Below are 25,313 nucleotides of genomic sequence, written 5' to 3' on the forward strand. Positions count from 1 at the left end.
ACACGACTTAACATAGCCCCAGACCTTATTTAACCTAACGTATCCCAGCCTCACACAACCTAGCATAGCCCCAGACCTTATTTAACCTAACGTATCCCAGCCTCACACAACCCAACATAGCCCAAACCTTATTTAACCTAACGTATCCCAGCCTCACACAACCTAACATAGCCCAAACCTTATTTAACCTAACGTATCCCAGCCTCACACCACCTAACATAGTCCAAACCTTATTTAACCTAACGTATCCCACAAGCTAACATAGCCCAAACCTTATCTAACCTAACGTATCCCAGCCTTACCCAACCTAACATAACCCAAACCTTATTTAACCTAACGTATCCCAGCCTCATACAACCTAACATAGCCCAAACCTTATCTAACCTAACGTATCCCAGCCTCACACAACCTAACATAGCTCAAACATTATTTAATCTAACAGATCCCAGCCTCATGCAACCTAACATAGCCCCAAGCCTTATCTAATCTAACATACCCTAGCCTCAACCAACCTAACATAGCCCCAAACCTTATCTAACCTAACGTATCCCAGCCTCACCCAACGTAACATAGCCCCAACCTTACCTAACACAGGATAAGTGTATGCCTGACGTATGGAAACCATTAGATTTTTAGCATTAACAAATTCAATTCAAAAGTCTGCTCTTGAAAAAAAATATTCATCTTTTCCTCTTATTTTTAATGAATGTAGCTGAATGTGTTTATTGTTACGCTTTTTCTGGCTATTTCGCTCTTTATTGTAAGTTATTTACATATTCTATGTATTTCATGAATTTATCATATTGTTTCGTTTGACTGTTATTCTGGTACGTGCATTTGTGAGTGTGTGAACTGCTGTGTCCATCTTTGTTTGCTTTAATATCTTAAAGTTGTTTTCACTTCGTTTTGTTATGAATGTGTTCCAAGTGCTTATTTTGCCGTAATTAAGGCCATTATATATATATATATATATATATATATATATATATATATATATATATATATATATATATATATATATATATAGATAGATAGATAGATAGATAGATAGATAAATAGACAGATGGATAGATAGATACTAGTGTAGGATACTCTAAATGCTCCCTATACGTTCTCCTATACAAGTTCCTAACTTCCCGTAGAGATGGCGTTAGTGGCAACTTTCTTGTCACCCCTTTTCAAAAATAACGGCAGCCTGGCGGTTGAGGGGGTAGTAGTTACACTTCTTAATTGAATACTTCCTTGCCCGTCCGACCAATCTCGTTCCATCTAGTTTACCCGGGACACTGACACCTTGTGGATGTAGTCAGTGTTTCTGTGTTTATATAAACGTTCGTATCTCGTTTTCCAGCGGTGTTTCCTCAGTGTTGCGTTGTGAAATAGCTGCGAACACACTAGTGAACAGAGAGAACAAAGGCTGATTGTCCTAAAGATTCTATTTAGGGTGTGAACACCTTCATAGGAAAGTGTAAACAAGCCACTGCTGTTGTTACGACCGTCACAAGTGATCGTCACGACCCAGAAGTGGCCAGACGTATTGGACACTGCCGTCCACTTGGTTACGGAGGTCAGGCGTCACGTGAGCTCGATGTGGTGAGTACTATTTCAGTGAAATTACGTACATATGTTTGACGATGTTCAACAGGGACCTTGATACAAAGGCCCGATAGGAGATCGGTGTTGTATTTGCTGTATTCAATCTTGTGTATTGATGATTTGGGGATCGGCGTTGTATTCGCTGTATTTAATCTTGCGTATTGATGATTTGGGGATCGGCGTTGTATTCGCTGTATTTGATCTTGTTCACACTGATGATTTGGGGTTCGGCGCTGTATTCGCTGTATTCAATCTTGTACACGTTGATGATTAGGAGTTCGGTGTTGTATTCACTGTATTTAACCATGTGCATTGGGGTTCGGCGTTGTATTCGCTCTATTTCTTTGGAGCTCGGTGTTGTATTCGCTCTATTTAACCTTGTATATTGATGCTGTAATTCTTATGAAATTCATTAATGATGTAAGTGATTGTTTATATTTTGTATAGAGTATGTATAATTTATGCAGTTTTATGTATGTTTGATTGAGGGATGCTCGTATTCTCACAGTGTGCATTAAATATATGTATATATATATATATATATATATATATATATATATATATATATATATATATATATATATATATACTTGTTTTTTAAGAAATGTTAACATTTAACTTGTTCTGAAGGAGCCATTTAGGATCACTCTGGCGAGGAAATGATAATTTCTACTTCCATCAACATCTGTTTTATCGAGAATATTGTAAACATGTTTGGCGTTAACATGAAGAGCGTCTCCATTCATACGTAGATTAGAAAAAGTGAGAAAATATAATCACTTATTGGGGGTACTTGGTATATAAAGGTGTTAATGATGTGTTTATTGCTAATTGGTGTCATTAGTGTCGTATGGATTACAAATCAATAAATGGCCCGTTTAATCCTACAGGTTAGTGGATTTGGGGAAGGGTATTCTGTAATCCATAAATAAAGGGATGTTAGGAAGACCTTGTCAATAATATCTAAGGGTGAGGCTGGCTCAGGGTTCTCTCTCTCTCGTTACCTTACGAATACGCTGGCTTCCGGGGCCTCTACTTTACCCCCACGTAGCTCGATCTACGAACAAGGGGTCTGTGAATCGATCTTTGGACGTGGTGGGTATCGAACCTTTAAGGCCTCATATGTTCCAGGAAGTAAAGAGGGACTTTCAGCTGAAGATGACATCGAAACATTTCATTCCTTTTTCTTCTTTTTTTCACGAAATCATCGACGAGAGAGAGAGAGAGAGAGAGAGAGAGAGAGAGAGAGAGAGAGAGAGAGAGAATCCGGACCCCTGGGAATGCCCAGCATCTTGGCGAGAATTTCGATGATTGAGGGGGAGGAAAAAAAAAATGTCCAGGTCTTCGCGACCCCTGCCAGAGCCTCGGACATGCCTGGAATCACAGGAGACGTCGCCAGGAGAAGAAATATTTGTCCTTTTATAAAGTCCAGTTGGAGAAGATGGTCTACTGGCGACCCAGGGTACAACAGGAAGGCTCGCTCGTCCTCAAGAACCCGCCATCCAAGTCCATCTTACACGGGAGGTGACCACTCGCATCATACCCGACCTCCACCATCACCTTAGCTCTGGCTCTGTCATCACCAGGAAGCTGTGCTGCTGCTGCCGCTGCTGCTGCTGCTGTCGTCCTTCATGCTGTCATCACCAGGAAGTTGTGCTGCTGCTGCTGCTGCTGCTGCTGCTGTCGTCCTTCATGCCTCCCGTCCGTCAGGCCAGAGGAGAAGAACTAATTAAAACTGGAACCATTAGTCACACAAACTTCTGCGTCCGGGTCCGCTAGGCCTCCAGCAAGGGGTGAGGAAGGGAGGAACTTGGGCAGGAGAGTCTGGGGTGCAGTTTGGTGGTCAGCGTGGAGGGCGCCGTAACCCGAGGCCGATCACGGTTCCGTAACCTTTGTTCAACTGCTGGACTGATCCCTCCCATGAATCGTCAGGTAGAACACTCAACATTTTACTGTGAGACGTCAACTGATAGATAGATAGATAGATAGATAGATATACATAGATTGATAGATAGATAGATAAGTATAGATAAAGAATATCGCTTATATTCGTAATTCCCCGACCCTCCCTTCCTCCGCCTCAACCACCAACAACCAAAGGCCTCATTTGCAGACACGCCGTCTCTAGCTGCCATGCCAGACGTACAAGGTGACCAGCAGACGACCATCCACACCTCACTGTGTACTCACTTCCATCACTCACGTTGTTGTATGACTGCGGACGACCGTAGGCGTACCACACGACTACACACGAGACGCAAACATCCAGTACGTCGTCACGTGACCTCGGTAAAGCTGACCAGAAACATAATTTGCCTCACACTCGCCAAGCAGCCACAGATTGAGGGAAAATGTAATGGTATTTAGGCATTAGGTCGAGTTAGTGTGTCTCCCGGTGCTGTTGTGTGTGTGTGTGTGTGTGTGTGTGTGTGGTTGACGAGCCACTAGTTTCACTCAGCTCATCATCAGCTGTGCAGCAGCAGATCAGCTGCAGGAGGTTTGGTCGTTATCAACAACCGTCCTGGTCGACAGCAGGAGGGCTGAGGATGCCTAACTCTCTCTCTCTCTCTCTCTCTCTCTCTCTCTCTCTCTCTCTCTCTCCTCCCAACTTGAGACTTTAATCCTCTGCTTCACGGCCTAGCGACTCCAGCAGACGGGCGGAGGTGGAGTTGGCTTATAAGATATGCATCGCTGAGTTCATTGAGGAGTTTGCAAGTTGGCGTGATCCTGAAGCACTTTATGACGATCATGTCTTTGTGTTTAAGCGCTTGTGTGTGTGTCTCTCTCTCTAAAAGCTCTGGTGATCATGTTCACACCAGCATCCTTGCTGCTGCTGCCCTCTCTCTCTCTCTCTCTCTCTCTCTCTCTCTCTCTCTCTCTCTCTCTCTCTCTCTCTCTCTCTCAGTCATATCAGGATACACCCCACGTTTGGCGTCTCCCCTCCAAACCCAACCCTACCCTCCTTCCCCTCCTCCTCCCCTCACGTAACCTAACCCACCAATATCCTCTCCCATCATCGAATTCTCTCCCCGTCCCCCCCTTAGAGGACGACGCCATCAACCCCCCACCCCCTAACTCCCACGTAAGGACACCAGCTCCCTCTGAACGACAGAGCCTATTGGGTCATACAAACCCTCTCATCTTTCACCCATTTCTTCTTTTTCCTTCTTCTTACCCATTTCATAAAATGTCTACCTTTTCACCAAATCCTTTGTCCAATTTTGTTGACCAGTCATTACCCATTTTCTCCATGTGTATCACTATTATTGAATAACTTTTTTTTAAACCTCGGTGCTATATTTAACGTGTCGTTCCTCCATTCCTGTATGGACCAACATTTGGCCCATCTCCTCCACTCTCTCTCTCTCTCGCTTGGCCACCATCACCATCTGGTGGTACTGCTCGACCACCGCCTCCGGCCCATACTGGCCCACCGGGATGTGTCAGCCGTAAGATGAAGCACCAAGTTCTCGATGCGTAAATATTCTACCGGAAGATCCTGGTGGCTGATCATCCGCTGGCACCAACTCTCCTGTGAAAGAGACATTTACACTGTCTCAGCAGCTAAACGCGAGTCACTCATTCAAGTCCCTCACCACCTTTTGAGTCCTGAGGGCCTGGATATTGCATATATACGACCCAGTTGATAATGGATAAAGTATTACATGGCTTTCGTAAGAGTCTTATGTTAAAAGCTTCATGATAAATGTGTTATCTGCACAGTCTTACGATTTGTTCATTTAACCGATCGCTTTTCGAGATAGATCGTCTGCTAATATACTTAACTGGATTACATAACCCACTGCAGTCTGTTCTGAAGCGACATGATCATCACAGCTCATAACGGAAATGGATTCAGGAAGAGAGAGAGAGAGAGAGAGAGAGAGAGAGAGAGAGAGAGAGAGAGAGAGAGAGAGAGAGTCAAGAACATTGATTCAATATAATCACGAGATTATGACAAGAAATCGTTGACGAACCTTGACTTTATACAGGATCGTCCCTCAATGTGGAGCAATTGAATGCGTCTTGGCAGAAAGTTACCAAAACTCCTCTTGTAAAAGTTAGGTTACCCCGATGCGACCGGATCTGTGAAGCAACGGCTGATGATATATATATATATATATATATATATATATATATATATATATATATATATATATATATACGATTTGAAGTTTCACTCACATCTTGATTGGCAGTTCAGAGTCGTCTTGATGTCTGCCATTCCGCACAAGTTTTCTTTTTCTGGTACACCGAGAGTCTATTTTTAAGTTGAAGAATTAGGAAAGGTTTCGTAACATATTGTTGTCATGTCTGAACTGCTACAATGTATTTTATGGATTTCCGTTGTGTAGCGTAATGCGTTCACGGGCCGCTCAGGGTCGAGAGCATAGGTTCGGATCCTCTTTGTGGTAGTTGGTCCACCACAGTCAACCAAGCTGTTCATCCTCTCCTAGCGATTGGCTAATAATTAGGTACATGACTTATGCTAGGGTATATAATTGATAATGGAAGAGATCAGTGAGGAAAAAGTAGAAAAGCAAAAAGATTACTTAAGGAGAAATATTTATAAATTTCATACGTAACTAAGGAAGCTCAAATAATGGCACTAGTGGACTTTGAGGATTTCTCAACTTCTTAAACGTAGCGTTGACGCTGCTTTCGCTCTCTCGAATTAGTTAGAAAATTCCTAAGTAAACAGTCCTTTGGAAGACAAAAATACTTGGCCTCCTTCGATATCAGAAGCTGGCCCACTAACTGGAATCTGTTCGTGTATGAGAAATCAGACAAATCTATCCTGAAATAGCATCATAGATCGAGAACGTTAAAGTCTTTGATCATTTTTAATGCTGTATCGGATCATCCCTTGACTTTGTCTTTTTCTGAGCTAAACAAGATCAAATCGTCTATCCATAACCAGATCTAATTATAACAACAAGATAAAGTTATTAAGTGTGGAAACAACACTGGAAACAAACGCGACAAGATAAAGTTATTAAGCGTGGAAACAACATTGGAAACCAATGCGATATACGGGGAAAAAAAAAAAGAGAAAAGATGCAGGAAGTTCAAGAGAAGAGCAAGAAATATCTTACCTAAGATAGAGAAGGGAAAAAGATGACGAGGTATCTTGAGAGAACACTCGACCTCCCACACCTTCCTGCACGCTCGACATGAGAGGTCTTCCAAAGTTCCACAATCCTGGCTTTCCAATGAGACAGAATTAGGCAAATGAAGCGTGTCCCACAGTGTAGCCAGACTGCTGGCTGGTTGGCTGGCTACCCCCTCCGTCAAGAACGCTAGGCCTGATCACTGGAAGAACTTAGCGGAGCTGATAAGACTATACTGAATGACGTAGACTTTGGAATGAAAATGATGGCTAGATTTTTGATGCGAGGGCCCTGTGTGCCTCCTACTCTCTCTCTCTCTCTCTCTCTCTCTCTCTCTCTCTCTCTCTCTCTCTCTCTCTCTCTCTAAGGGACGACCTACTTGACCCGCGTTAGCATGGTACGACCTGAGAAACGACCCATTAATGGACTGATCCCTTGAGCACGGTGTTACGACCCTTAAACACGACGGTACGGGTCTTGAACACGACGGTACGACCCTTAAGCATAATGGGATGACCTTTAGGTTTGATGTTGTGGCCTTTATCTTGAGACCTAGAGGTCAGGTCAGAGAACAGGCTTGTCATCCCTAGGGGGTCGTGCCGTTGCTCTGATACAGATGCCGTCAGAGTGCGAGGCTTTGGATGGTTCGATAACAAGTGTCAACACGGATGCGACAGTGGAAGACGCGTTTTCCTGTCTATGAAGGACTTGATGATGGCATGAGAATGGCTTCGTCGTCTCGTCTGCCACAGAAAACGTAAATCATCATGTTTATTCTGACTTGAGAAGAAAATGTATGTCTTTTTACATCCGGATTCCGTTCGTGTTTTCTAATTTACGTTTCTCAGAGTCAGGATCTCACCACCGAACCCGGATTTGCCTCCAGAACACTCCCGATGAATATAATGTGATGACACACAGGTGACCTTGGTACTTGCGCGCGCTAGAGAGTGACTCTTTGAAGCCCCATTTTTTACCGTAAGATGAAGGATATCAGTATGTGATTTAGTATGATATCTTTTATCATAAACTCCTTATCAATCACTGGTCTAAGATCTCTCATAGATCATTTGGAGTAAGGTGTTTAGGCGTTTGATTTACTGGATATTGATTGCTGATTGGAATTCATCTTTAAGTCCACTTCCTGCCACAGACACACACACACACACAAAAAAAAACGGAGACTCATATTGTACATTCCTGCCCCTGGTGTGGAAGGTGTTGCAGAAGGCCCTGGAGGTGGGCCACAGTGACTGAAACATATGAGATGCACTGTTGACGTAATGCAAGACCACGTTAAACCAAATGCTATCAGTATCATTCCCACGTTAAACATGTTGGACCTATTCGCTACCATGGTCATGATTCGTCGACAGAACACCTTGTCCATATGTCACATTGCGAGTAAAGGTATGCAAATACCTGATATACCTGTTGATATGCAAATACGTATCTGCTTAAGCCACTTTTCTTTCAAATGTCTTTTTTTCTGAAACGACAACATTCGAAATACATTTAATTTAAGTCTTCCAAAACTATTCTTTTTTTTTTTATGTTTTTGAATTAAGTCCTGAAATCATTTTCAGGCGTATAAAGCCCCCTGATGTGATTAAAATGTAAACACACTTTTGTTACTATGTAATTAACTGTGAGCCAATAGTGTCTAGATGTAGTGATGGGATGAAAAAAAATGGATTCAAAAGTTACACACGCATTTGACAGTTTGAATGGTGAAAAACTGGAGGAAGTGAAGTGTTTTAGATATCTGGGAGTGGATCTGTCAGCGGATGGAACCATGGAAGCGGAAGTGGATCATAGGGTGGGGGAGGGGGCGAAAATTTTGGGAGCCTTGAAAAATGTGTGGAAGTCGAGAACATTATCCCGGAAAGCAAAAATGGGTATGTTTGAAGGAATAGTAGTTTCAACAATGTTGTATGGTTGCGAGGCGTGGGCTATGGATAGAGTTGTGCGCAGGAGGATGGATGTGCTGGAAATGAGATGTTTGAGGACAATGTGTGGTGTGAGGTGGTTTGATCGAGTAAGTAACGTAAGGGTAAGAGAGATGTGTGGAAATAAAAAGAGCGTGGTTGAGAGAGCAGAAGAGGGTGTTTTAAAATGGTTTGGGCACATGGAGAGAATGAGTGAGGAAAGATTGACCAAGAGGATATATGTGTCGGAGGTGGAGGGAACGAGGAGAAGAGGGAGACCAAATTGGAGGTGGAAAGATGGAGTGAAAAAGATTTTGTGTGATCGGGGCCTGAACATGCAGGAGGGTGAAAGGAGGGCAAGGAATAGAGTGAATTGGAGCGATGTGGTATACAGGGGTTGACGTGCTGTCAGTGGATTGAATCAAGGCATGTGAAGCGTCTGGGGTAAACCATGGAAAGCTGTGTAGGTATGTATATTTGTGTGTGTGGACGTGTGTATGTACATGTGTATGGGGGGGGTTGGGCCATTTCTTTCGTCTGTTTCCTTGCGCTACCTCGCAAACGCGGGAGACAGCGACAAAGTATAAAAAAAAAAAAAAAAAAAAAAAATATATATATATATATATATATATATATATATATATATATATATATATATATATATATATATATATTTGTGTGTGTGTGTGTGTGTGTGTGTGTCTGTGTGTGTCTGTGTGTGTGTGTGTAAATGACAGGTAAGCTCTATAATCGCGTAGCAAAGATGATAAAAGCGTTTTTGAAATAGGAGACCAAAAGTTGTGATTTCCACCATAGAGACAGAAATGAGTGAAAATGCGGAGGTGAGGGAACAACGGAGAGGGGAAAGAGATAAGGGAAGGAGGAACAGAATAGAGGGTTAGAGTGAGAGAAAGGAAAAGAAGAAGGGAAAGAGAGATAAGAGTAGAAGGGTGAGGGAAAGAGAGATAAGAGTAGAAGGGTGAGGGAAAGAGATGATAGGAGAGAATGTGTGAACCAATGGATAGAAACAGATAGGACATATGAGTGGAACAGATGATATTGGAGCGGTAGGGTAGACACACGAGCAGCCAGGGGTGGAACAGACGCAAAAATTAGAAAGTATCTGTCAATAACTATTTTAAAAAAGCTGTTAGTTAGAGGGAGCTGACTACCTCCTGTTGGTTGTTGGCTCAGGCCAATGAGCGGCGCTGGAGGGATTTGTAAGCTAATGGACCGCCGAATCCCCTCTTGTGAGGTGTTGAGTGAATATAGTGGAGTTTGATCCTTTAAAGAAAGGTGAAAAGTTACGTTGTCCCTTGTGACACACACACACACACACACACACACACACACACACACACACACACACACCAAACAGTTAAAGCAATTAAGTAACCAAATAAAAGATAATGAAAGTGTTATCAAATGGATAAGGGAATTAGGGGGACAATCAGAGAAAATTATGGCTGGATCGATGGAAAAATTGGAAAAAATAAAAACTTAAAGTGTTCGGGACTGGTGCAAGTTGTCTAGAAAATGGAGATTTCAGAAGAAGAAAGACACAGACGTGGTGGGTTACCAGGTAACTCTTCAGGGAGGCAAGAAACGAGGATCACAGAAATCTAAGAACGTTCGGAAAACAGATGGTGACATCTCGACCTGAAAAAGACTTTGATTCGTTCGAAGAGGAAAGGGTAAATAAGGAACAGATACTGATGAAGAGACTCATACCAGCTATAGACACGGCAGGTACAGGTTTGGAGACGAAAAAGACAAAAAAGGAATTGGACTATACTGTGAAGACATAGAGAGAGAATGATAAAGGATTACCATTCAGTATAGAAGCTCACCTTTCCAGTAAGGCATCTTGTAGGCAGGAGGTACGTTGAGCAAGCCATATGACCAGCAAACAAGTGGGACATTCTTAGGGATGTGTATAAGAGGCAATACACTGAGGCGTGAGCAAGTTAAAAAGGAATATCATGAGAAACCTGGAGACAGAGGGAGATGTGAAGAGACAGGAGATTACAGGAAAGAAGGCAAGAGGCACGCGAATATCGTACTGGAAATAGTGTGTGGTATGTCTAGCAGTGATATTTCTATCATTGACCCAATGTGGAAAAAAAAGTCACATGGCTCCATCTGTCCCTACCTTCAGAAAGTGATAGTAAAGGAGGGGAGGATTTTTATAGTCCCCCTAACTCCCTTCCCTTCTAGTCATCTTATTTTTTTTTACATCATACTGAAGATATATTGGCCGTATTCTCTTTCACGTCCCCGGAAATTATATATATTATTTGATACACTGTTTGTTAAAGACCAGTGTATATTTCAACAGTGTTTTAAATAGAATATTCTGTCTGATATGCTCCCAATGAAATAGGAATGAAAATCCCCCCCAGTATAGTACAATAGATGGTATAAAACAAACAATTTTTAAAAATAATTGATCCAAGCGAAAGAAAAAAATGTTGAAGTATTTAATAAGCTTACATGTTAAGTTTGTATGAATCTCCCATTTTTTTACTCCTGCTCGATCCAGGATTCAAAAGGTCATATGAGTGTGTTGGAAAGGTCGGTCGAGTTTATTACCGAATAAAGGAGACGTAAGCTACGTGCCTGAAATTCAGAAGAATTCGTCGACTCGTATTGTGGAACATATGATCCGAGACATCAGTCCGAGGCTTCGACCTATGTGTTGAGCTTTATATATGATCTGAGGCATCTGTCTGAAGCTTCGACCTCTGTGTTGAACTTCAAATATGAGACATCAGTATGAGACTTCGAGCCTTTGTATTGAACTTCAAATGGTCATATAAAGTAGATAGAACACTGATGGACACTTACATCATTACAGATTCCTTTCATATATATATATATATATATATATATATATATATATATATATATACACACACACAACCAGCAGGTGATACCAGATCCCTGATTAGGTTAGACTGTGAGTGGACGTTCACCTTTAGCGAGGATTTCTTATCGTCAATGGACGAAAAAAAATACAGTCTCGCCAAGGAGCCTGCCATTTTAAAGACGTTCACCTAACCTTGCTTCTGACTGTAGAGCACCTTTGAGGCTGCAGGTAACCCCCTTCAAAAGAGGTTCTAGGGTTATGTAGTTGAAGGCAAAATACAAGAGGCATCAGGTTTAGAAAAAAGGAGAGGAATACGTTGTACTTCCTCTGCATATTGCTCATTCTATTTACCTTGTACTACTCCACTTCACCTACCTGGTCATCGACCTCGGTTGAAAAACAAAACAGAAGAGAAATAAAGTCGCGAAAATCACACAAAACAAGGTCTTCAAAACAATCATTGTCTTTCTATCAGCCACAGAACATTCAACAAATGTGTTATAAACTAAATCGCTTGTAATACAATCTCACACGAACGCACACCATAACCCACCACTCACTACTATGTAGAAACACAAACACACACATCCTTACCCCTCACACATCAGCAGCCAGCACTCGCAGATTACCCCCTCTCTCGACAAACGTAACATTGATAAAACGCTTGCACACACTAATGAATAAACAACAGCTCTCCTAATCCGGTTTTAAACTCCATTCCGCCGGGCAAACACCAGTCTGAATCTCCGCTCCCGAGACATGTACGTGTTACACTTTCTCGTTTGCCCCTTGAACTTCATCTGTCTTTTCACTATTGCACACACTACTTTGATATACTACAAACCAGTAATGTCCTTGATGCAAAGTCCATAATGAAGGCATTGAACAGAGCCCCTCAACTGTCATGCACTCACCACACACACACACACACACACACACACACACACATACACACACACACACTCACACACACACACACACACACAAATACACACACACACACTCAGACACACACACACATAACATCACCACACTTCTTTATATGCGGCCGTGTGCGTCCGTGTGTGTGTGTGTGTGTGTGTGTGTGTGTGTGTGTGTGTGTGTGTGTGTGTGAGGACTAAATGAAAAGCCTCTGAATCTCAGCTAAACAAACAAATGACCGCTATATCTAAAGCAATAAATTTTCCGCTGCTCGTGAATTCCATTTTGTAGTCGAATTAATCTAATTAAAATGAAGCCATGATATTTCTAATTCCACTCAGGGTAGTGGAACAGACTTGTAATGAATATGAAAGTTGAGAATACAAAATACATCTTATGCGAGGCGTACCTAACGACAGTCGTATTTTAAATACTTCAGGGTTGAGTATCATTTATCTTATTTCACTAGAGACACTACAGTATATGTATATATATATATTTACATATATGAGATGCATGTTAAACGATAGGCCTTTAGAATGCACAGTTCCCATTTGTACAAAAGACCTCAACTGTTTCTTATCAAATGAAGAGGATAAGAAATGTTCTTCGTCTTCCCTGGACATTAGTCTGGCCCTGACGAAGTGGTCTGAAGCCTTCATTCTATATTCATGCAAAGCTGTGTTGTTTTGATTGTCTGAGGGAAGGAGGGAGAGAGAGGGATAGGTGAGAGAGGGAAGGGAATGGATGGATGGAACGGCTTGTCATCCTCTGTATTAGGAGGGAGAGAGAGGGATAGATGGAGGAGGGAGAGAGAGGGATAGATGGAGGAGGGATGGGAATGGATGAATGGAACTACCTGTTATCCTCTGTATTAGGAGGGAGAGAGAGGGATAGATGGAGGAGGGAGGGAAGGAAAGATAGAGGGAGGGGAATGGATGGATGGAACTGTTTGTCATCCTCTGTATTAGGAGGGAGAGAGAGGGATAGATGGAGGAGGGAGAGAGAGGGATAGATGGAGGAGGGAGGGAAATGGATGGATGGAACTGACTGTCATCCTCTGTGTTAGGAGGGAGAGGGAGAGAGAGAGCGGGATAGATGGAGGAGGGAGGGAAGGAAAGATAGAGGGAGGGGAATGGATGGATGGAACTGCTCGTCCTCCTGCGTCTTCAGTCATCATCTCTCTGGTCCATTGTCAATTTCGACCTCGTTTTCTGTTTCACTGTTGCTTGTTATTTTGTCACTGTTCGTCCGTGATTGTTTGTCGTGTTGTTGTTTACTGTGTGGTTGTTTGCTGCTCTGTGATTTTTTTCATTTTTACTTCGTTGCTGTTATTTCGTTATTGATGGTGATTTTGTGATGATATTTTTTAAGTTAGCGTTTTCTCTTTTCTGGTTGGTATTTTCTGTCACTCTCACTCTGTCAGGTTTTCTGTTGCTCCTATTCCGTCACTTTCAGTTTCCCCGTCACTCCAGTTCTGTCACTGTCTGTTTCTCTGTCACTCCTACTCTGTGACAGCCAGTTTCTCTGTCACTCCTACTCTGTCACTGTCAGTTTCTCTGTCACTCCTACTCTGTCACTGTCAGTTTCTCTGTCAATCCCACTCTGCCACCCTCAGTTTCTCTGTCACTCCTACTCTGTCACTGTCAGTTTCTCTGTCAATCCCACTCTGCCACCCTCAGTTTCTTTGTCACTCCTACTCTGTCACTGTCTATTTCTCTGTCACTCCTGCTCTGTCACTGTCACTCAGTTTCTCTGTCACTCCTATTCTGACACTATCTTTCTCTGTCACTTTGTGACTGTCAGTTTCTCTGTCGCCCTCGCCACATGACTGTCTGTCACTCTTATCACCCTTACATTCTGCCTATTACTTTGCTACTCTCAGTCTGTCCCAACCTCTCTCTTCCTTTGTGTTTCTGTGGTTTGAGACTCGGAACTTCTGAAGCCTTGGGCGTATAAGATCTTCAAACCTAATGAGATCCTAATCTTGTATTGTGTTCGTAAGTCACTCTTTGAGAGAGAAGTTTATCTGTGATTGCTTGAGGTGTTCGGTTTCTATGATTGCTTGAGGTGTTCGGTTTCTATGATTGCTCGAGGTGTTCGGTTTCTATAATTGCTTGAGGTGTTCGGTTTCTGTGATTGCTCCCTTACCTACCAACATAGCTACGATTGGGAACTCCTTGTCCTCTTGTGTTGTGTCCAACATTTACGACCCACAAAATCCTTTTAGAAAGGAAAAGTGTTTTACTTTCTCAAGAAAAAACTCGTAGATGCTTTTCTTTTTTTTCCCTTCTCCACTTCTTGTTCCATTTATGGCCTGGCTTTGATGGGGACTCTCCCTCGCGACTGGAGACTTTGATATATAAAAGAGTGTGAGAGAAGTTACCTTGAATCTTACCTCCTGTGACCCAGTTCCTTAAGTGAGAATTCTAGGTCAGAACCATCCCAGTAATTGACCCTTTTATTAAGGGTTTAATTGGAGTCTGGACGCAGTCTGCAGGTGAGCCAGTTTCCATGAGGAAAATTTGAGGCCCATTTAAGAAAATGATTTACTGTGAATATTCAATACTTTAAGGTTTAGGAAGGGTTAGCATCCCTGACCATGACGCATTCACGGGTCGGCCAGGATCGAGCAGCTAATAATGGGTTCGAATCCTGGTTCCACAGTCGGTCCACAGTCAACCCAGTTGTTCATCCACCCCAAAGGGTTCGTTGATGAGATAGGTACCTGGCCCAGGCTAAGGTATATGGATGTATAGCGTTAATGAGATGTCCTTGATTAGAGCCTTCTCAGCTAACGTTAAAGCTAACGTTTATAACTAAGTACCTCAGAGGATTTACCTCCTTAACAACTCATATGTCTGTATCTTGACGCCTCCTCGTAATGGCGGGAAACGTCAGTAAGTAAATCAAGCGAAAGAAAATCTTATAACTAAGACACGTATCTGTGAACCCGCTACAGTGATGAATCTGGGTATTGAGGTAATATTTCCGATAATAACCCAAACTGTGGATAATGTCATTCGCCAATTCGATGACAAATGATGTAGAAGAGGCATCCAGAACCTCATCATACTGAATGGCTTGCTGTGGTGCCTGGTGGATGAAGGCAGAGGGATCAACAAAGCAAGAAGTCCTTTCGTAAGATCGGATCCTACAGACGCACGCACATGCGATTGTAAATAGGCAATGAAAAAGACGAAAACCTTTATCACGACCATCCTAAATGCATTTAAGAAAATATGACTTCGTGCTTATTGACAAATGTTTTTGACATTATGAGACTTGACGTTGTATTTCTTCCACTGCTTATAATAATCTGTGGTGTAAGAGTTAATGGCAGTTGACAGTCAGTCCCGATGAGTATCTTTTAAACTGGATCTTCGAATTTTATGCCCTTCATATGTGGGAACAGATATTCACAGTGATAAGTCTCTGTATATTAAGCACTAGTATTCAGATTAATAATTTCTTCAGCTGCAGAAATCTATACATGAAACTAAAGATGTTGCTGTTCTTTCTATGTCCAAGTTATTCTGTGACGACTTGAAATGATTTCCTATAGGCACAGCAGTTTCCCCAGCCTTAACTGTGTACAATGGATTCGTCAGTGATAAAAAAAGAATAGGCTACTACAGCTTTTGTGACAATGAATTGTTGAAACCTTTTATTGAAAGTTCTTTGAAATGGCGCATTGTGGTCGACAAAAGGGAAAGAGGATCAAATTCACTCATCAGTAGTGTTAACAATTTTCATATATATATATATATATATATATATATATATATATATATATATATATATATATATATATATATATATATTGATGTTTTAAAACTAGAAGCGATTTCTTTTGATGTCATAAATCCCAGTAGACATTTGAACGCGTTGAGTGAAGCAAGCATATAAGAATTGTGTTTGTCTCAACCCTGACGCTCCACGTTCAAACTGTTCAGCTTTATAGTTTCCTCTGTGTGTGTGTGTGTGTGTGTGTGTGTGTGTGTGTGTTGGGGGTGTGGGGGTGGGGAGCGGTGAAGGCAAAGTCCATTAAAGCAAACTTGTCATAAGCTGCGCACGCAATGCTCATTTCCGGACCTCACCAACTCCATTCCCTCTTCCATTAGGAGCTGCAGACCTTGCAAGCACTTTACGTTTACCGAACCATCGAACTTTGGAGTGCAATGTAAGAGCTTTATGCATGGCTCCCAGAGGGAAGTCTTGGAAGAAGTTTTGAGTTGGATGACAGCTGCCAAGACGAGGGTTAATTGTCATCTTCACAACCTTCATGTGTGTGTGTGTGTGTGTGTGTGTGTGTGTGTGTGTGTGTTCTATATCAGGACAGAATCTCACTCTTGAAACCGTAATGATGGACGTTGTTAATGGTGAGAGGTGAATTCTGGGAAAGACTCATTTCTCTTCCACAGGGCAAATGGACTCGCTTTTCACAGCCTTCCTGAAGTCCACAGTGCAAGAGTCTCTCCTCCCTTAATCCGTAGTGCAAAGACGTACATACTTTCCGTTGCTGAGTTCTTTACTTAAGGGTCTTAGAGATATCTTCGACCCTTTGTTCGTCTCTACACTCGCAGTGTTTTCGATAGCTTCTCTTTGACAGAGAGATTAATTCGCTACATTTTGATCATAATCGTTAGTTCGACACAGTCCAACATGTTCGCGGACTCATTAAGCTGCAATGAGAGAAAGGACATTTTGGTAATCACTTTTCAAGTGGTCGTGAATACTGTTTATAACAAAATCGACTCAGTCCTCCTTGGTACTGTCTTACTATAGAGTTGCAAATTCTCTGTTGGTGACAAGATCTTCTGTTTATCAGTAAGACGTGGGAAAAGGTCTTCATTGGGTATCATTATTTTGATGTCTAAGCAAGTGATGAATTTTGAAAGACGTCATTGTGACGAGTCTCAATTTTATCACAGGTATTGCACCAAAAAACCTAATTGCCAGTATGTTAGTCAAACTATCAGATTATTCCTTTAATCCTATTCTAATAATTAATCCAACGACAAATGTTAGGGTTTCTGTCACTTGTTGGATAATCCATGCTTCTCACTGTCGTATTCCCATGGCACTACAACACCCAAACTGCATACTAGATATTATAGATTTACCTTTATACTAGACATTATAGATTTACCTTCAGCGACAGTGAAATAATATACTTCTACCCATTTACTGTCAACTGGTATGGTCTTTTGTTTGTTACGGAAACAGAATAGGTTAGCATAATGAAGAAATACACTCATACGGTTCGCTTCGATAAGATCAACGTATCAGTCACAAAACACAATAAGTCTACGGACGTTCACATCCACATTTCACTATCAGAGAAAAGTCTGAGGGGTTTACCAACCCGATGTCACAATAAATACTTTGGGACTGTAACACACAGTTCACCAACGCTCTCTCAAATGTCTATGGGTTTTACCAATGGACGTTCCCCTAACCCCACAGGATGGCTGAGGATTTAACTAAGCCATGTTTGACCATCAGGAAGAAAGCTATGGGATTTACGTAGCCACTTATTGATAACACCCTGAATGGTAGTGGCTTTTGGAAGATAAACTGGAGACTGTTGACTAGATGGACGAGATTTAGGATCTGAAGGACTCTGGAGGGTTTTCACCGAGGGTTAACATAGGAATGTGATGCTCAGACGAAGCTTAAAGGAACGTTTTAGAACCTCAGGCTCAGTTGTATTGATATTATGCAGTTGACGTCCTCAACGACACCTTTTTTTTTCTTTTTCCAACGACACTTTCTCTAAAGTCGACAGATTTCCTGTCCCAGATTTTACTGATACGAGACATACATCTCACAGAGAAAAGAACTCGTCATATCTCCACACTGAATCAACCCCTGTCGTATTGATCCACACAGTATAAACACAATAAGGAATCTAAGGCCTTTCCAACCTCCATTGACGGACATATAAACAGAAGTAAGTCTACGGTTATCTCCACCGACATTTCACGGCCACAGTGACAAACAATTGACTGTAGACATAACAAGAACCTACTGCCAGTCCCAACCCCACCCTAGCTACACAAATACACATACTCACGCACACGAGTGGAAAACTCCCTCCCTCTACAGTACAAAGAGGTAATTACAGGTCGGTAATCAATTACACACACGGGACCAAGACCAAACCTCAGATTCTGGCTATCACAAATTACAAATAGAAGCTTTCATTACTACGTTCCAAATCCTCCTAACAGTTTGCGGGCAATGGGTTAGTACTCACTGATGAAAAACAAATACGGTATGGAAATAAAGGATACAATTACCCCAATGTGGAGTTCTAAGCCACAATGGGAAATAAGTAATTAATAACTGATGATATCTCTGTTGCCACTGAACCAGCTGGCAGTTGCTGACATACGTGAGGTTTATTTTCTATGGGCTCAGACAAGAGTGGAAATAGGACGTGAAAATTCAACTGTTGGACACACATGTTAAACTCGTGTTTCAAACGTATTATAAAAGAAATTCAAACGTATTCTACACAAGTTTTCATACATATGTTTAGCATATATGTTATACATATTTCATACATATGTTTAGCATATGTCTTTTACACGTGTGTTTTACTCATGTTTCATGTACACTTTATTCATACGTTCCACGTATAGGTGTATACACATATGTTTTCAGACATACCTCTCACAGATTTGTTGTACACATAGTTATACATATATTTCACATTTCATGCGCATTTTGCAAATGTTTCGTCATAGTCAATGGACGAAAAGAAGTACAGCCCCGTGGAGGAACTGCTCGATCAAAAGGAGTATAGAGCAGTCTTGAAACCGCTGGAACTTCATAAATATGGGATTAAATGCTGTATCTTTAACGTCTAAGTTGTGTCTTGGGCTTTATAAGCCTTGTGTTATAGGGAGATCGAACTCTGTGTCTTGTGTGTCGCCACACCAGTACAGCCAGCGGGAGATAATGACCTTGGCAGCAGCCCAGGCGCTTTGAACACCGCCTTACCATCACCACTCACCACCCGCTAGATGACCACAGGGAGACGTGCTATAAGATCTCCTCAAGAAGACGTGTTGCTATTCATTCCACATTGCCTGTGTGCAACACAGGCGACCTCAGCCGTGCCTTTGACGTCCCCTTCCCGCGGGGGTGAGTTACCACTCACTTCCAGGCAGACAGAAGGCAAGTCCTCTTCACAGGAAAGCCGACCAGCTTCTGTGTGATGTATGATATGTCTCCTGCCCTCAGAGACGCGAGCTGCTCGACTCTCATCACGTCCCAAAAGCCAATAAGACTTGGGGGTCTTTGCCTCCTCAGCTAGAGCAGCCTCATAATGCGGTGGAGACAGAGGAGATGAATGAGGAGTGTTCTGATGACCTTGTGTGACCTTGTGGGACCTTCGTTTATCCATCCAACCAGTTGTCTCTGGTTTATGGACACGTAACTAGACTTGCATATGAAAATCAGGTCTTATGTGTGTGTGTGTGTGTGTGTGTGTGTGTGTGTGTGTGACCATCTACCCACCTCATGACACCCTGGCAGACGACCTTACCATCACATCACAACAAACCAGACTATCACAAGCCCATAATAACCTACAACCGGAAACGTCGCACTCCTCTTGTAATGGCTCCCACTACAACAGCAACATGAATCCTTAATTATCCCACTGACTGACACCGAACGCCAGCTCAAACATACACCCACACGCCACACTGCTCAACCAGCTCAAACATACACCCACACGTCACACTGCTCAACCAGCTCAAACATACTCCCACACTCCACACTGTTCAACCAGCCCCTCCTCTTCTTCTCTTTCTCTCTCATCACAATGCCAACACTACAGGGCAATGCATATGTTACACCAATGATATTCTTTCCTCACGTCACTAACATCAAGAGAAAGACCCCTTTTACAAGCACAATAACTACTTTACCAACTCTCAGCAAACCCCTTTCCACACTCTGCTTGCAAAGCATTCGGACAGCTGTATACCATACGCCTTTCCAGCTCTATCTCTCATCCTGTGTAAGACTGACTGAGGAATCATAGCTCTCAGTACCCGAGTCAGAACCGCATCTGCTGGAGACCCGAAGTGCTCCTTGATGGAATGTCTGGCTCACATTACTGATGGCGCACACCAAACGTAGCCCCCTCGAGCTTCGTTCCCTGGCTGCAAGGGGACGGACTGGCAGCGAACTTGTCATTCACTAACCTCTCGACTATGGTTATGACGACCCTTGTGCGCGGCTATTTGACCCTTGAACACAGCTGTGCGACCCTTAGGCACGGCTGTACGACCCTTGAGCATGGCTATATGACCCTTGAACACGACTGTACGACCCATGAACATGGCTGTACGACCTTTGAGCACGGTTGTGCGACCCTTGAGAAAGGCTGTGCGACCCTTAGACAAGGCTGTACGACACTTAAGCACGGTTTTACGACCCTTGAATACGGCTGTACGACCCTCAAGCACGGCTGTACGACCCTTGAGCACGGCTATACGACCCCTTGAATATGACGGCCTGTCCTTTAATCTGAACCTTAACATCTTGCTCTGGTTGAACAGAAAAAATGAACATATGGTTTGATGGGGTCACGGTGATTGCCTACAGCAACGTTGGCTCCCCTCCTTGCTTCGTCGTTGCCAACACCTGAGGTTTTTCCTCACATACGTTTGTAGGACATAAGGGTTGGCAGGGGTGGTAAATGGGAAGTGAGTAAGGGGGAGTTGAGTTGGCGCGGGGGGGGGGGGTGGTTTAGTGAGTGAGATGATGTGAGGAGATGCGTAAGCGATAAGAGTGGCTGAATTAGGTGAATGAGTCGTCTTGATGGAGGGGGAGGAGGAGTTTGATGACTGGGAACTGAACATATGCGTAGCAGGGGAGAAAAAGATCAGTGGGGAAGATAAGGATAAATGAGAGGTAATATCGATCATGAGGGGAACATTGACACAGGAGGAGGTATGAGGCTCTTCTGGGTATGAATCGTCGAAGAAAAACTTATTTACAGAGTGATGTTACCTGAGAGATGAAGGGAGGAATGAGAAGCATCAAAGACATTGGGGGATGGGGGGGACGAAGTATATGATTAACGTAGGAATAGATATATGAATAAGGATAGATGAATAGGAGGACGAGGAAGGAGAGAGAGAGAGAGAGAGAGAGAGAGAGAGAGAGAGAGAGAGAGAGAGAGAGAGAGAGAGAGAGAGAGAGAGAGATGAATACGTGTTTGCTCTGGTGGGATGATAATATGACGCCGAGGGGGAATTAGATAAGTGGATAAAGACATGAATGAGAGAAGGGAGGATTAAATGGCTGCGATGAGGGTACATGAAATGAGAGTTGGGGGAGACGGACGATAAGTGGGAGAGAGATGGAGAAAAGAGAAACAGACGAATGAGAGGAAGGATGAATGTGGACATGGATGCTGCTGGTGAATATATACATCAGGCTGTTACAACACCTCACAGTTCACCAGTGTCGTTGGGGTGTTACGTTACGGTGTGACCTGTTCAGAATCTACACGAAGACTGCACCACCCGACTTACGAAAACTGTCCACGACTTTGACCCTACCTGACCTCATCCCTCTGAAACTATTCCTGAAACTATTCGCCACATGACTTACAGAGCCATACCACTCGTCCTCCGTAGACTTATCCTGGATATTCATTTTCCCCAGTTTCGTCTCCCCTCAAGCCCATTGGTCTTCTTGTTCCCTTGATATTCCATCAGTATTGTAGCCTTTAGTGACTATCACAGTAATCATTACCTGGGTTCTATACCCTCAATCTCTTCCCACGAGCTTCGGCCACCAGCGTATGAGACAGACCAACTTAAAAAGGCCAATACAAGAGCTGGTGTGTCGAGGGTGGGGATAATGAGGTAGAGCAACCAGTCCATGCCAGTTTATGTCCACCCCTCAGTGAAGGTGGACCACACCCCAGCCTGTGTTGTGTGGGTCGCTGCGCCGCCAGACAGGGAGGGAGCCTCACATACCCACACACACACACACACACACACACACACACACAAAACCTCCTCCTCCTCCTCACAGCTCCCCACAACCTTCGTTCTTGAAGGCTTCCTTCACCTAACACTACAGGATTTAATGCAGAGATTTGGGGTTATCATTCAGTCACCCTGGAAACTAATTAATGATTGATTCGGAATCACAAAAGGAAGAATTTCGCCTATATCATCCAGCTTAACGACGCTGCTTCTAAAGTCTCGTCGCTTTTGGCTGTCCTGCCCGAAGGTCATGGTGGAGAACAGAAAGCAAATTTCCCTGAGGGTCTGCTGAAAGCGTATTAGGTTTCTAAATATGGTCTGTCGGTTTTTTTTTTCTTCAGATCATGGCATTCATCTTAGTGTGTGTGTGTGTGTGTGTGTGTGTGTGTGTGTGTGTGTGTGTTGTAAGCTTACATAGACCAATGTCTGCCATCCACAGCCAAAGACCATAGACAGACCACTCGCTGGTTTATCCTCACCGCTTCTCCTGCCCTGGTTCAATCCAGGGTCATCACGTACGAAACTTCTAAATAATTTCTCATATTTGAAAACATAAAGCTAATTGTGTCCAATCGTGAGGGAAGTCTTATATTAGCGATCTTCGTTGCTTCTATTGTTACTTTGGGGAATAAGTGGACTAAAATGTGCTGATGATATTCTTTTGTATGCTCATGAAAGTCATCAAGAACTGTTATCATAACTGTCAGGAAACCTTGAAGACATCCTGCAACTCTGGTTGTTTCAGCCTCAAGTCTCTTAGCATACGAGACGTAACGATAACTTCAATTGTCTCCTTTATGTGGACGACAAAAGGGGGAAGCGAGAGACGGGTACAAAGCAGCCATTGTCTGTCGTGTCCTCGACCCAGCCAGCAACCAGGCAATGTTTTGATCGGCCTGCCTCGCCACACCTCGACGATTCCCGTCATCCAAACACACAGAAAGACAACACCTTGGTGACCTTTGATCCATCCTACTGTTGGTCGCCGACGCTATTGATCGCCAGATATGGCTGCTTGTTCCTGGATGTTTCTGTGGCTTTGAGATGATTGAGCTTTTGTACATAAAAAGACGAAATTGACTCAATTTCTTTTGATGAGCTGAAGTCATGAAAGGTATTCCGCTCATGCCATTAAGAAATTTACTAACTAGAACATACGTTTTCGAAGGAAGGATAACATTTAACGTTAATATCTGACATTTCTTAATTACATTATGAATGGAGTGAAAATCGTATCGGATGTCTACGTTCTACTGTCCACCTTATACCAAAACACTCCGCTCATTTCATTTTCTATGGGATCCCAGCACGTGGAAGAAAGGGAAAAAGAGAAAAAGACTTTAGTGTGAGAGTCGCCCATTGTGGCAATCGGTAAGAACCCAGAGGAATACACTCACTCCCTTTCTCTTTTTGTTTGTATATATACGTGTATATCACACTTGATTGTCGTTTCTCGCTTTTGCGAGGCAGCGCAAGGAACAGACGAAGAAAGGCCACATCCATTTACCTCCATTCTTTAGCTGTCATGTGCAATGCACCGAAATCACAGCTCCCTATCCACATCCAAGCCCCACAGACCTTTCTATGGTTTACCTTACACGAGGCATCTCTATCAACCCTATCTTATGCCTTCTCCAGATCCATAAATGTTACATACAAACTCATCTATTTCTCTAGGTATTCCTCACACATATTCCTTAAAACAAACACATTATCCACACATCCTCTATCACTTCTGAATGCACACTACTACTCGCCAATCGGATAATCTGTACATGTCTTCACCTTCTCAATCAATACCTCCCATACAACTTACCAGGTATACTCAGCAAACTTATGCCTCTGTAGTTTGAACACTCATTTTCATCTCCCTCGCCTTTAAGCCCCCTTGGCTTTAGAAACGTCCTGTTTAACACCAGGATTCTTTCATGAAAATTAGTCCCAGGATAATTAAATTTGAATGATAATATACTATGGTATGGTATACCAGAGCGAAGAGTGCTAGTGTTATTTCTAGAGAGAGAGAGAGAGAGAGAGAGAGAGAGAGAGAGAGAGAGAGAGAGAGAGAGAGAGAGAGAAAATGTGTGTGTTCAGGGGTACCAAACAAATACTCAGAAATGCATGGGAGAAGAAAACGCTCCGTATCTGCCTTTACTGGTTATCTGAGGACCCAACAGGTGGCGTCCGTGTCCTTGTTTACCTCTGAGGAACGCCAGTGTCTCTGGCAACACAATAGAACCCAGGGGCTTCTGTAAGCTCATGGCTGCTCATCTTTGCGCTTCAATCAGTAGCAGGGAAATGATGGATTTCTTAGTGAGAGAAGTTCCTCAATGATACTGTACCAACTGATAAGTCACACGTCTGGGGAGAAATGCAAGACGACCATTGCTTTTCTATCCAAAGAAAAAAAAGAAAGATGAGAGATCACCTTTGCATTCACATATACTAATGCTCGTGAAAGCCAGGCTGGTATCATAAGGCTGAACTTTGAATGTCACATAACAAAGTATTTCAAAGCTGTAGAACCAACGTGTCTTATCAGATGGGTCCTATGACCATATCACAGTAGAACCAATATATCCAACAGATGGGTTCTATCACTCTCTGGACAGTGGGACCAACATGTCCCTTCGACTGAGTCCTGTGACCCTTATTGGCTGTGGAGCCTAATATGTCCAACAGCTGAGTCGTGTGACCCTATCAGCTGTAGAAGCAACGTGTCCATCAGCTGGGTTCTATTACCATATTGACAGTGGGGCCAATATGTCCATCAGCTGATTCGTGTAGACCATACTGGCTGTAAAACCAACATTGTTATCCTTTGGTTCCTGTGACTATACACTATGTACGTCTTTTTTGTTTA

At 42.9% G+C, this 25,313-nt stretch overlaps 1 protein-coding gene across 2 annotated transcripts in view; it reads left to right on the plus strand.

Moving 5' to 3' along the window:
• The first annotated feature begins 1,292 nt into the window (after positions 1–1,292).
• Positions 1,293–25,313, plus strand: part of LOC139755905 (carbohydrate sulfotransferase 1-like) — a 191,717-nt gene continuing 167,696 nt past the window's right edge. For both annotated transcript variants that reach the window (XM_071674635.1, XM_071674636.1), the window contains exon 1: positions 1,293–1,593. The gene's annotated coding sequence lies outside the window, so the exon portion shown is untranslated. The remainder of the gene's footprint in view (positions 1,594–25,313) is intronic.

The sequence above is a fragment of the Panulirus ornatus genome, chromosome 20 (genome assembly GCF_036320965.1).
Source record: "Panulirus ornatus isolate Po-2019 chromosome 20, ASM3632096v1, whole genome shotgun sequence".
Taxonomy (NCBI): Eukaryota; Metazoa; Arthropoda; class Malacostraca; order Decapoda; family Palinuridae; genus Panulirus; species Panulirus ornatus.